We start from the raw sequence: 12549 nt of genomic DNA on the forward strand, positions 1-12549 counted from the left end.
TCATTTTTGTCTGTCTGTAGAACCGTTGTCTGCGTCGATCGTCAATTTAGTTTCATACCCTTATTGTGTTTCAAGTGACAGCAAACACAAAATGTCGAAAGGCTTAAATTATAAACCAATGGCATATCTGTTTCAGTGCATGTGAAGTACAAAAAAGAAATTCAGACTATAAAATAAAATATTTATATGCTGATTATTTTTTCAAGTAGTAGTTCGAACTCTCTCGAGGACGCACCCCAAGATCCGCCACATTAAATAACGAATTTTTCTGATTACCGGTACCCATGTATTCGATCGATTAAACAGCGGTTTTTCAAGTGATTGAATCCATAAAGTATATCAGAAATCACGCTGTGTAAAATGCACAACTTCACTTTCTTTTAATGCAACCACGTTTTTAATTTTTAATTCTACGATGACATACAAGTCAGTTAATAATTTACCATCTTATTTTATTTGCGTTAATTAAATTTCTTGATGATGCCATTTTATTATGGACTCAAAAATCATAAATCATAAAAGACTTTTTTGTTCAAATTTACTCGGTTTAAAGAGGGTGGAGGCTATTTCAAAATTTATTTTCATATTTTTTTTCTAATTTCTAATAAATATACATAAATATACGTAAACATTGATATCTGTTATTTAAACTTTATTGAAAATTTGCATACATGCATGTAGTCTCCGGGATGAAACTAGACAACACTCAGTATATCCATATACATCAGCAGATTTCCGCTTTATCACAAATATCATATAATATTTACGAGGGTTGATCCAAAAGTTCGTGGAATTTCTTCATATTTATTTTATTTCTTAATGGAAGTAATTGAAAATTTCAGGTGAAAATATATACACTTGAATTTTCTTAATAAAAAATATTTCAAAAAACAGTGAAAATAACACTTTGGTAGTTGCCATAGAAACGGATGTTTGAAAATGCTGGGGAGACAATAGTTAGAATAATCTAACTGTGTCTCGGGACAGGCCCTCACCACAGTTCAAATGCCTCCCATATACCCAGAAAATTGCAGAATCGCTCCGAAACGATTTTGGAGAAAATTGATGAAGTTGCATTGAAAATAACAGTCAAATTAATCATAACAAACCTTTTTGAGACTGTAAATACCTTTCATCTAAAAATTTATCCATATAATGGAAGAATTCAACACTTTTTCACCAACGTTTTTTTCTCTTTTCAAATTTACACACCATGTTGACTCTCGGGATTTTTCGTAGTAAATGCACTGAGTTAGAGTTATCTCCCGTATTTTCTTTGCTACATAGACAATACACGGAACGCATTCTGTCGTTAAACCGGGTCCGTAGGACATTTATCATTTTAACGATAGAACATTCTATCTAGGGAGACAATTACATGTATTTGTTCATTATCATTTCAATTTTCACCGGAAAAAAAGCGCTAAATGTCATATGCAACAAAAATGACGTCATAATTAATATTGCTTGAACTCTTATAAACCGTAGTGAGAAAGTTTTATCGATTTTCCTGGATATTTACCCATTCTACTGATGAATTGTTGTTAATCATGATATCGTTAGACAAAGTCGAAATTCGTTCAGTTATTCAGTTCTGTGAAAATTTGGGAAAACTCCGACTCAGACGCATAAATTAATGATACAGGCAGGACGAAAGTTTAGCGAACAACTAGTTTTCAAGTGGCATAAGAGATTTAAGGAGAGTAGAACTTCTATGGAAGATGATGAAAGGTTTGGCCGCCCGGTGGAAGGTCGTTTTTTCCTCGGGGACAAAGTGCGGGCGTTAATGGAGGTGGACCACCGACTCACCATGCGTGACATTGCCGCTGAAATCGGATCATCATATGGAACAACGGAACGTATTTTGAAAAATGATCTTACTATGAACAAAGTAAATGTGAGATGGAATCCCAGGTTTCTTTCAAAGGCAGAAATGGAGAAGAGGGTATAGTGTTCTTTAGAATTTGTAAAACTGTGAACGTGAGGGCGAGATGTTCCTAGATCGAATCGTAACATTGGATGAAACATGGCTCTACCACTACGATCCGGAATCAAAGAAACAGTCTTCTGTGTGGAAAACACCTGAATCCCACCCCCTAAAAATGCAAAGTGTGCAAGATCGTGTAAGAAACACATGTTTATATTCTTTATGGATCGACGTGGAATGATCCTTATTCATCAAGTGCAACCTACTACTCAACGGTTTGTGTTTAATGATTCAATTTATTAAAGAATGTTTCCACTTAAGCATATTGCCGTGGCCCCTTTTTCGGACCCCTCTAACATCATCTAATTAACTCAAATCTTAATTATTTTACACCTAACCCATATTTTGCTATCTATGTAGTACATTACTTGCAAAAATTAACATTGAAAACGGCGCTTTAGTTTTATTGAAGGTAGTCAAAAATGCCTACTAGTGGATGTTAATTTCGGAATGTTGCGTTTGTCCGAGCTGGGTTTTAATTGTGTCTCATTAATATTCGGAGTACAGGCCCGTAGGAAGCAATTTCAGTTGGGGGGGGGGGCACAGCCAAAAATTTTCAGTTGGGGGGGGGGCACTATTAACTACCAAAATTCTTTGACAAGGGAAAAAAAAAAGGTCATCAGACGTTTTTATTGAGGGGGCACAAGTATCATAACCGGGTCAACTTCATTCCGGACTCCAGCCTACAATAACCCTTCTATACCTCAACCATTGAAGTTTGAGGAGGCAGAGTCCCGAATGACATTGGGCCGATCATGCATTTTGTTTGTATAACCCGGGATCTTTTGCTATGCAAGTGAGAGGACACATCAAACATAACAACTCTTTATATCCTTGAGCTTGGTCGGTGTGACCCAAGTCAACTTTTAATATTTGCTAAAGGACGCTTGGCTAGTCAAATTCCACCTTCCATAAATGAGGACCTTTCCTGACCAGACCGGCTCACAGGTGTTGGGGAGTGGAGATGTTACCCAACCTGTATAACATGCAACCAAGACAGTCACAATTCAGCTTTCCACTGAATTCGTGTCTGTCCCGGCCGCCTGTTTTAATATCTGAAGTCGTACATCCCCATATTTGTTAATCCTTCGAAATTTGCAATAACTACTTTTGAATTTGAATTTGAATTTTAATTACTATTTTTCTGCCCTTCAACACTCTTTAATTTCCTAATGCACTTTAAAAATCCTTTCCTATCTTTTGCATAATCTTTAAATATTAATTGTTGTAGCTAATATATTCCAACAACTGACCTCTGGTCACTTCAATATTATTGGTTGCTCCTTCCTCCTAACCAAATATATCTTTTGATAAACAAGTAAACAACCGCCTGCAAATGAATCATTTTCTTGAAACCGTCCAGGTGAAAAGGTCAAATCCTAGTGGCCAGCATCTATGTTTATTTTTATCTTTAGAGCTTCGCATCTGTTATCTCTCTCAGCCGAATAGTGCAAATACACCAAAATATGTTACATTCTTATTTTAATGCAATTTTTGTTATGATACAAGCATATATTACCCAACTTTTCTATACATCGGCAAAATTATTGGGGGGGGGGGGCACGGCCCTCCCCCGTGTCCCCCCCCCCCGGTTCCTACGGCCATGGAGTAGGCGGGGAATTTCATCGATAGATTGAAAACCTGTAATAGCCAGTTATATAAAGGCTTCTGGGAACTCCTCGGCATGCATTCGACAAACCTCGGCTGATTCCGTCACCTTTATCAAGTACGAATCGGCCGAGGTGTGCCGAGTGACTCAGCATGATGTAATAAAAAAGTTTAAACTTCTCAAGGATTAAGCCATTTTTTTTCTTTGGAAAGAGGGGTGCGGGGGAGGATCTTGAAGATGTACATGTACTCCTTCCCTAAATCCAGATTTTTTTCCCAATTTTGGTAGGTTCTGGTAGATCTTTGAAGTCATATAGTAAATAAACAAAATCTAGCAGCATACTTAAAAAACAACAGGTGAATGACAGGTTACTTTTGTTTCGAAAATATTTCTTATTTTAAATAGGGTAAGTTGCGATCACAATTCAAGAAACGTACTTGGCGCGTGTACATGGAAAATGAACACTAAATAAACCAGGCCTACTAGTACATGTAAACACACACTTCACAGTGTTAAACAATCTAGAAGTACTTCTACCCCGTGTACCTATATTTTTACAGTCAAACACATTTTGAGGAATGATGCTATTGCTAAGATGTAGACTATGCCTTTGAAACTCATTGAGCCCCCGAGCGAACCCCTAAATCCAACGACTAAAACTAAAATATCATTACATTTTACCCGATTTAAAATTCTATAACCCTCATCAGTCAAATATTTCTTATGAATGGTAGCATCATTATATTTTTTCTGTCTTCAAATGTGGACCTAATACCTGAACAATATTAATATTTATCGTATGCCACTATTATCATCGGTTTCATGGCCGTAGAAACCGGGGGGGGGGGGGGCACGGAGCCCCCCCCCCCCCCAATTTTGCCGATATATATAGAACACTATAGAAAACATTGCAACCATACACTTGCGCTCCTTCAATAAAAACCTATAGTCCCCTCCGGTTTCACCGGTAGGGGACTAATAACGTCTGCCCCCCCCCCCACCACTCTTTTTTTTTCTGCTTGTCAAGGAATATTGGTAGTTGATCGTGTCCCCAACTGAAAATGTATGGCTGTGCCCCAAAAACTGAAATTGCTTTCTACGTGCCTGGGTTTTACCAAAAGAGGAATTTTATACATACCTTAAGAACTCCTTTGAAAAGTACATATTGAACTCTATTGAAATCAAAATAGATGTAAGTTTTAATTAAAAGAATATTTTGTGAAGGAAAGTAAACAGAATTTAATAGAAGGATCAGCCTATTTTAGCCCTCTCCCTACATCAAGATCAACGTAAATATGTAATTGATAGAAAATAAACAAGTCAAAATTGTAGAAAATGTACCAAAAAAGAAGGGGTGGGGAGTGAATTTTTTTTCAAAAAATACTAGTAAGCAAAATTACAGAGAAAAATAAGCAAAATTACAATATATATATACCGGTATGGAAATTTTCAAAAATTGTTAAATTTACTTACAAAATAATGAATATTTTAGCAATATTTAGCACTACTAAAAATACTGGGCAGAAAAAAATAATTCGATGTTGTTCAATTGAAAATTGCTAAACGGAGCTAAAGCCACGTGATTTATAGATTTTTTTTTAGTATTCACAAAGTTACCCGAGTCTACAAATCACGTGATAAATTGGAATATTTAACAGGTCATAATGAGGTCAATGACATGTAAATACCCGTGAATAGTGAAGGAAACGGTCGGTGTTTTGTACCTTTTTTTCAAAAAGTTTACCCCGAGCGCAGGCTTGCCCAAAATTCTCCTTTAAATATGATGAATTTCCAAAAGTTATACACCTTCTGTCCTTTTGAGAAATTTGGGCAACAATGCGCTCATCCTTGTATTACGGCTTTAAAAATCGGAATAACTTTGAATATCAATGGAGATTCGTTAATTGAAGTGACCCCTCTTACAAAACACAGTTTCGTTCTTCGTTTTTATGGACTTTTAATTAATTTCCGTAATTTCGCAAAGTTGCGATTTAGACATAGAAGAATCGCATTATTCATCTCAAGGGGCTATTTTCTATACTTTATTTTTGCGCAATTTACCGGGGGCCACGTTTTGTACACTAAGTGCAATCATTCTTTCAGACTGGAACATTTTAATGAATTAATTAATAATAAAATGAAATACTAACACAAGAGGCCTATTGGTTACATGATCACCTGTGCATTTTTTGCTGAATTTAATGCCTAAATATATTTTATGTAGGTTATAGAATAACTATTTTGTGTTCCCAGGTAGAGGGGAGAGTTTAGCGGCAAACACTTATGTTCGGGTATTACTGTCTTTTGACAGCATCCAGCTATAGTTTAAAAATATGTTTAAAAGAATATTTTTTTCCTCTTCCAGCAATTTACTTTCAGACAGATCTATCCATTTAAAAATTAAAAAAAAAAGATAAGTAGGAGTTTCCCCCCTCTTTCCCAATCATTTAAATCCAGTAATATTAATTAATATAAATTAATTATAAATGGAAATTGTTACTTTCCACAATACAGAAAAATGACATTAAACAATGCATTTGATCTGCCTTAGATATGCTTAGACCTTTAATTAATAGCAAACAAATATAACTTTTGAAATAATTTTAATAATGATACAAAATTTTCATCATGTGTTTAAATTTAAATGTTAAACAAAATTGCACATTTTTAAGCAAACACTTTAAATTGACTCAATATATTAAAAATCAAAGTTTATTCTCAGTTTGTGGTCTTGCATGTGGCCTGATATGTGTGTGTGTGAGAGGGTGTGTGGGTGTGTGGGGGGGAGGGGGGGGGAGGGGGTGTGTGTGTGTTTTATTATTATTAATTTATTCAATATTTAATATATTTTCGTGTGTAAATATGTTTATTAATAAAGATATCGATATCTGAACTGTGGTGCAATCGAGTCATGGTGGTACATATAGTCTGATTTTTGTTTTTCTCCTATCTGACTGAACAAATTATTCTGTATTCTCTTCAGTAGTATTTAAAATGAACTTACTGATAAAGGATAGAAGTTACTTTCATCATCTTTTATCAATATGGCAAGGTGAACCGATTAAAGCAGCTAAAAATAAATTGCATTCATTTCTTCTATGGCTCTATCAAATTAAAAGAAATGTTTTTAAAAGAAATTTTTAACTTGATTTAGAGAAATAAATCACTTTCAACAAAATATATTGACACATACTTGTCAGATAAAAAAAAATCATGAACTATGGTTTTACCTAATTTTTTTCAGATAAATAGTGTTTGTATTTTAATTCATAATATTGATGTTCATTTTAAATATTTTTCTATTTAGAAAAAGAAAATATATATTAAACTGACGCTAAAAACACTATCTGGTGCATTATTTTACTTTACGTGTATTAGTGAATAGTTTCACAATGATATGAATAAGATAATTTTCAGTTTACTCATGTTGCCTCTCAGTCAGATGGAAAGCCAACGAGATCAAAATTCCAATTTCATAATTCTTAAATTGTACTCATGTAAAACATTTTAATTTGTAAATTGTAAATCATATTTTTAAAGCTTGTCAATTGATATATCATTATTTGTTAAATAATTGTAACTTTCCTACAGAATTTGTCGTGTGTAAATTTAAATGTAAATGCAAGTCAATGCTCACCTGTAATTCGTAGAGGCATAGCGCCCCCCCCCCCCCTCTTTCTGTATTTTTATGCCCCTGGATCGAAAGATCCCGGGGGTATACTGTTTTTGTCCTGTCTGCCTATGTGTCTGTCTGTTTGTCTGTCTGTCTGTTGTCAACTTTAACCTAGCCCATAACTATTGCGCTGTCAAGGGTAAGGCTTTAATATTTGACATGAGTGTTCATTATGACAAGACCTTTCCATTGGTACAGAAATTTTTGATCATGTGACCTCAACTGTGACCTTTGACCAACATTTGAAAAACTTTAACATTGGCCATACCTATTGCACTGTAGTCTACGTCCCACTCCAGAATTGTGTTACCATCGGGGGCATGGTGTTTCACAAACACATCTTGTTTTCATTCTAAATATGGGATTAATACACTTTTCCCTATTCATATTTTCTACTGTGGATTATTATGGATAATACGAACACGAAAGAAACTCCCCTAGATCTGAGTAATCTAATCGATGTTAGCCCTTAGGGATTAGAACGGACATTTCATTTGAACATTTTAAACTTGAAATTTTTATTCAAATCATAATCATTTTAGTTATAAATAGTGAACTTAGTGACAGTAAAATAAAATGAAAGTTCATTAAACCAAGATGGGCATTACTTGTGTACCAAATACAATGACTGGATAAATAGCAAAAGACTTTAATATTGTGATAATTAGTCCCCTACCGGTGAAACCGGAGGGGACTATAGGTTTCCTCTGAGTCTGTCCGTCCGTCCGTCTGTCTGTCCGTCTGTCTGTCTGTTAGTCTGTCCCACTTGGTTTTCCGCACATTTTTTCTAAACGCTTGCAGGTATTGAGCTGACTTTTGGCATGTGACTTAACCTAGATGAGTTATAGATTAAGTTTGCATTTCGTTGCCTTTCATTGATTTTTGACGGAATTATGGCATTTTCAATTTTTAGCGGGAACCAGATTACACTTGCCGGTAGGGGACTAGTATTGCTAATGCAATACTCTCAGAATGCTTGTTAGTTTTAGATCACAAAATCAAGGAAAACAATTTAATTCTGCATGCATCTAAAATATTATCCATTAATTTCAGGCCCGTAGGTAGCAATTTCACTTTGAGGGGGCACAACCGTACATTTTCAGTTGGGGCACCCTTGACAAGCAAAAAAAAAAAAGGATCATCAGATGTTATTATTGAGGGGGCACAAGGATAAAGTAAGAATTTTTTCTATAGTTATCTGTATATCGCCCCCCCCCCCCTTCTCCCGGTTCCTACGGACATGGTTTAGTTACATATAAAAAAAATAATGAAAATATAATTTTCTGAAAAATACATAAAAAGGCTTCAGATAAATTACATACATTTTCATCAAATCTAATAGTACAACTACAATGTACATGGCCGGGGGGGGGGGCATCCCCCCAAATAATTTTGCCGATATATAGAATACTATAGAAAACATAGCTGCTATATGCTTGTGCCCCCTCGATAATACAATAATAATGTCTGATGACCTTCTTTTTTTTTTTTTTTTTTTTTTTTTTTGCTTGTCAAGAAATTTTGGTAGTTGATACTACCCCCCAACTGAAATTGTATGACTGTGCCCTCTCAAAGTGAAATTGCTTCCTACGGGCCTGAACTAGGTTAAGTAATTATTAAACTCAGAAAAGTCCTACAGTCCAACCTCCTCAGTCTGAAGTCATGTCACAGTACACCACTTTCTTTGTCTTCACATCAGGGTAAATAGTGTAGACGCCATCTTTCCCTTTTGTGTTGGGAAAGAATCGTAACATCGATGCACAGTCCCTTTGCTTTTGAAGCTCTGTTACATATTACAAACATAATTATATTGAATTACAAGAATAAATTATTCTAACCTGAAATCAAATTTACAGCATACGTTTTCACAATGTTTTTGAAGACATATATCACATGTAAGTATTGGTATCATATAATACAAGAATCGAAGAAAAGATTCGAGGAAGGCCTTATAAACAGGTTTTTCAAAAAAAAAATTAAAACATGACAAAAAATCTCCAGAGAGTTTTTTTCTCTCCTTCTCTGCATTTCAAATACAGCATTTTATATGCTAACTCTGATACTTGTTGAAGTGTTTCCCTGTAAGTCTATAGTGGGACAGAAGAGAAATGTCCACAGAGACTGGAGTATCCACTTTGACTGATGTGTTCAGGTGTTTCCATTTCCAGGGAGTCAACATCAGTAGAGACTCAACATTTTCTGAAATAAATATTACACAAAACAATGGTAGACGATATCTTATACCAAAAAATAATCAATTACATCGCATAGCCATTTATTTTGAATCTTTAAAAAATTGTTTAGTTTTATTTCATTTCATTTACAACACAATGAGAGGATAAAACTCAAAATACCTAATAATAATACATAATAAAAATTACACAAATAAAGTATCATTTATTGCATGTGTGTTGATTTTGAATTTCGAAAGAATTTAAGATTTTTTCTTATTATTTTAATGTTATTTGCTTTTTAAAATACAATAAAATAACAATATTAAAAATACCTTTCAGACTGTGGTGTAATACAAACAATGGTTCTAATGTGGAAAAAGAAACACTATACACAGAAAATAATCTGAACAGGAACCATGTTACTTTTTTATATATAAATGTACATTTTCTGAGAAGAAATACATGTACTAGATATACTTTATTTTGTCACAATTAAAATGAAACGCGATATTCAGATTTCGTAACAAGTTTTGTCAATAATTGCATGTTTCATTTATAAAGACAGATAAGGGCGACGCCAAACATTTGATAGTCTGTGCTCTGGTAAAGATAATCACATGAAATCATCCCGCAAATACACAATAGTAAAGAGTGTACATTACACTGAATATACATTACTGATCTTAATGTAACTGAAACAGTGCAACTTTTCTGAATAGAGATGAAATTGTCTGATGCCATAAGTGCCTTTATTTTTTATGAATACTTGCATATTCTAGATCAAAATATTAATTTTGTTTTTAATATGAAATTTTCAAATTGTTTTAAGCAAAATATGTCACGGGGTCTAGACATAAGCATTTCTTTCAAACATAATTCAGAATTTTTCAAGAATCTCCAGCGTTTTCATTTGCTTATGTTTGTTGTTAATTATGAATGCGCTTATCCATACTAGAAAAGAAAATTTTAAAAAATCATTTGTAACTGACTACAAATCATCCTTGGCTCTAAGAAATAATTATTGTAACAGAACACTTCTCCCCTACCCCTTTTGAAAAAAAAACCCGGAGTTTTCGGTTTAGGAAATGCTTATTAGCATTATTTTTTCCAACTTAATTAAAAAAAACTACAGTCTACTCCCTTTTAATTTTCAAAGAGAAATACATTCTTCTTTATAGCTACATAAAAGTGTTTCTGAAATATTCAAAATGTAGCTCTGTTTATCGGAGTTAGTATTTTTAACATGTAAATATTTGATCTAATTAAATTTCCGCAGAAAAATAATTTAAGAATTTTATCAAATACCTTCCTACAAATAAATTTGGGTATTAAGAGACAGATACAACAATTATTACCATTCGGCGCTGCGTAAATCACTTCAGAATTAAAAAGGCTACATATACAAATAGAATTTTTGCTGACATAAATGGAGATTGTTTATAGCCGAATCTCGGAAGGGAATAATTTTCATTAAATCTATAATGTATAAAAAGCTATTAAGTCTTTCACACACACACATACATCCTTTCAATGAAAAAATAAACATATAAAAATTGTACACCTCTATCTCTCTCTCTCTCTCTCTCTCTCTCTCTCTCTCTCTCTCTCTCTCTATAAATATATATATATATATATAGAGAGAGAGAGAGAGAATTCATCTCGTTCCAAGATCTGAGATATTTGAGATGACACCTCAACACACAATCGCTTCCCTTTTTTTTGGGGGGGGGGGTTCCGAAGTAAAACTCCGTTTTTAGGTGATAAATTTACATTTTCTCCATAATGGCCCCTGTCTTAAAAATTTGTGAGGCTTATCTTCTCAACATTTCATTACTACGTCCCTGCTTCTGAGTTCTGTGAATTCTTCGGAATAATGCTTTGTAGTTGTAGCGTACTGCATGGAGCTCGTTAGGTTCCGTTCAGAGTAAAAGGAAAATCCATTCCGCTGCTAATGCCCCAAGTTTGGCTTAAGTTTTTTTGATTTTGCGAACATATTATTTACTTATTTGTACGAGGTTCCAGTAGCTTTACGAAATGATTTCTTACATTTGAAAACATAAAATCTATCTCTCAAATACTTAGATTTCGTAAAGATTATCAGAACTATTAGATATATATGTATCTGTGTACATACAACGTAAAAGCTGAAATGTTTTCAAAAACATTTCTTACTAACGTACATGTAACATCTCATTGATTAAAAAAAATCGTCCATTTTTGTTTTGTTTGTTGTTTAACGTCTCTGTCAAGAATTTTTCACTCATATGGAGACGCCACCACTTGTCGGTGGAGAGTCTCAAATTTTGACCTAGGTTCGGCACTCGGCCAATAAGCAGTGAGGGATCTTTTTCGTGCCAGCATCAACTGTGACACGGGACCTCGGTTTATATGGTCTCATCCGAAGGACCGGTCTCCACGTCCCACAGTGGGATTCGAAGCCGCGACGTAAGGATCAAATACCTACTCCGCTTTAGACTTTAGAGCAGACGCTCTTACCACTGCTCCACGCGGGCGACTCGTCCAGTTTTGAGTTTAGAAACTAATAATATATCATTAATATTTTTATTTAAATTGTACATTTACGTTGCCCAATTATCAGAATTTACCTGAAAATCGAACTTTCAAGAATACAACTTGATTCGATGTTTACTTAGAAGTAAATCTGACAACAATCCTTATGAAGATATTTTTATCATTTCTTGGTATTTCATTATTTCTTCATTCGTTAAGATAAACCATTATTACTAAAAGTAATGTAAATGAATTGCTACAAATGTTACTTAAGAGAAATTTAACACATTTCAAAGCTTAGAGGAAATTTGTGATCAAAATTACCACATCCTTATTACTAGAAGTAAAAGTACACTGTCTGCGCATCGGTTCACTTATTGCGCACAATAAATGGTTTTAAATTAAAGGTGCTTGGACACAGATTTGAAGTTAATATTTTCTCAAATTTTCTGTATATTTTCATGACTTATATGTTGCTATAGCATTTCATACTAAAATATAATAAAAATATATTTTCATCTCGAAGTTATTAAAACTTCGAATTTCTGGACGCGTTGGATTGACACATCCTTGCGCTTTCACATATTTTGATTTT

At 34.0% G+C, this 12549-nt stretch overlaps 1 pseudogene; it reads right to left on the minus strand.

Moving 5' to 3' along the window:
* LOC133202961 (tenascin-like) overlaps window positions 1-12549 on the minus strand; it is a 50831-nt pseudogene that overhangs the window by 13661 nt on the left and 24621 nt on the right.

Source organism: Saccostrea echinata, unplaced genomic scaffold, assembly GCF_033153115.1.
Source record: "Saccostrea echinata isolate AGI-Se365-2 ecotype Australia unplaced genomic scaffold, CSIRO_AGI_Sech_v1 ptg000047l, whole genome shotgun sequence".
Taxonomy (NCBI): domain Eukaryota; kingdom Metazoa; phylum Mollusca; class Bivalvia; order Ostreida; family Ostreidae; genus Saccostrea; species Saccostrea echinata.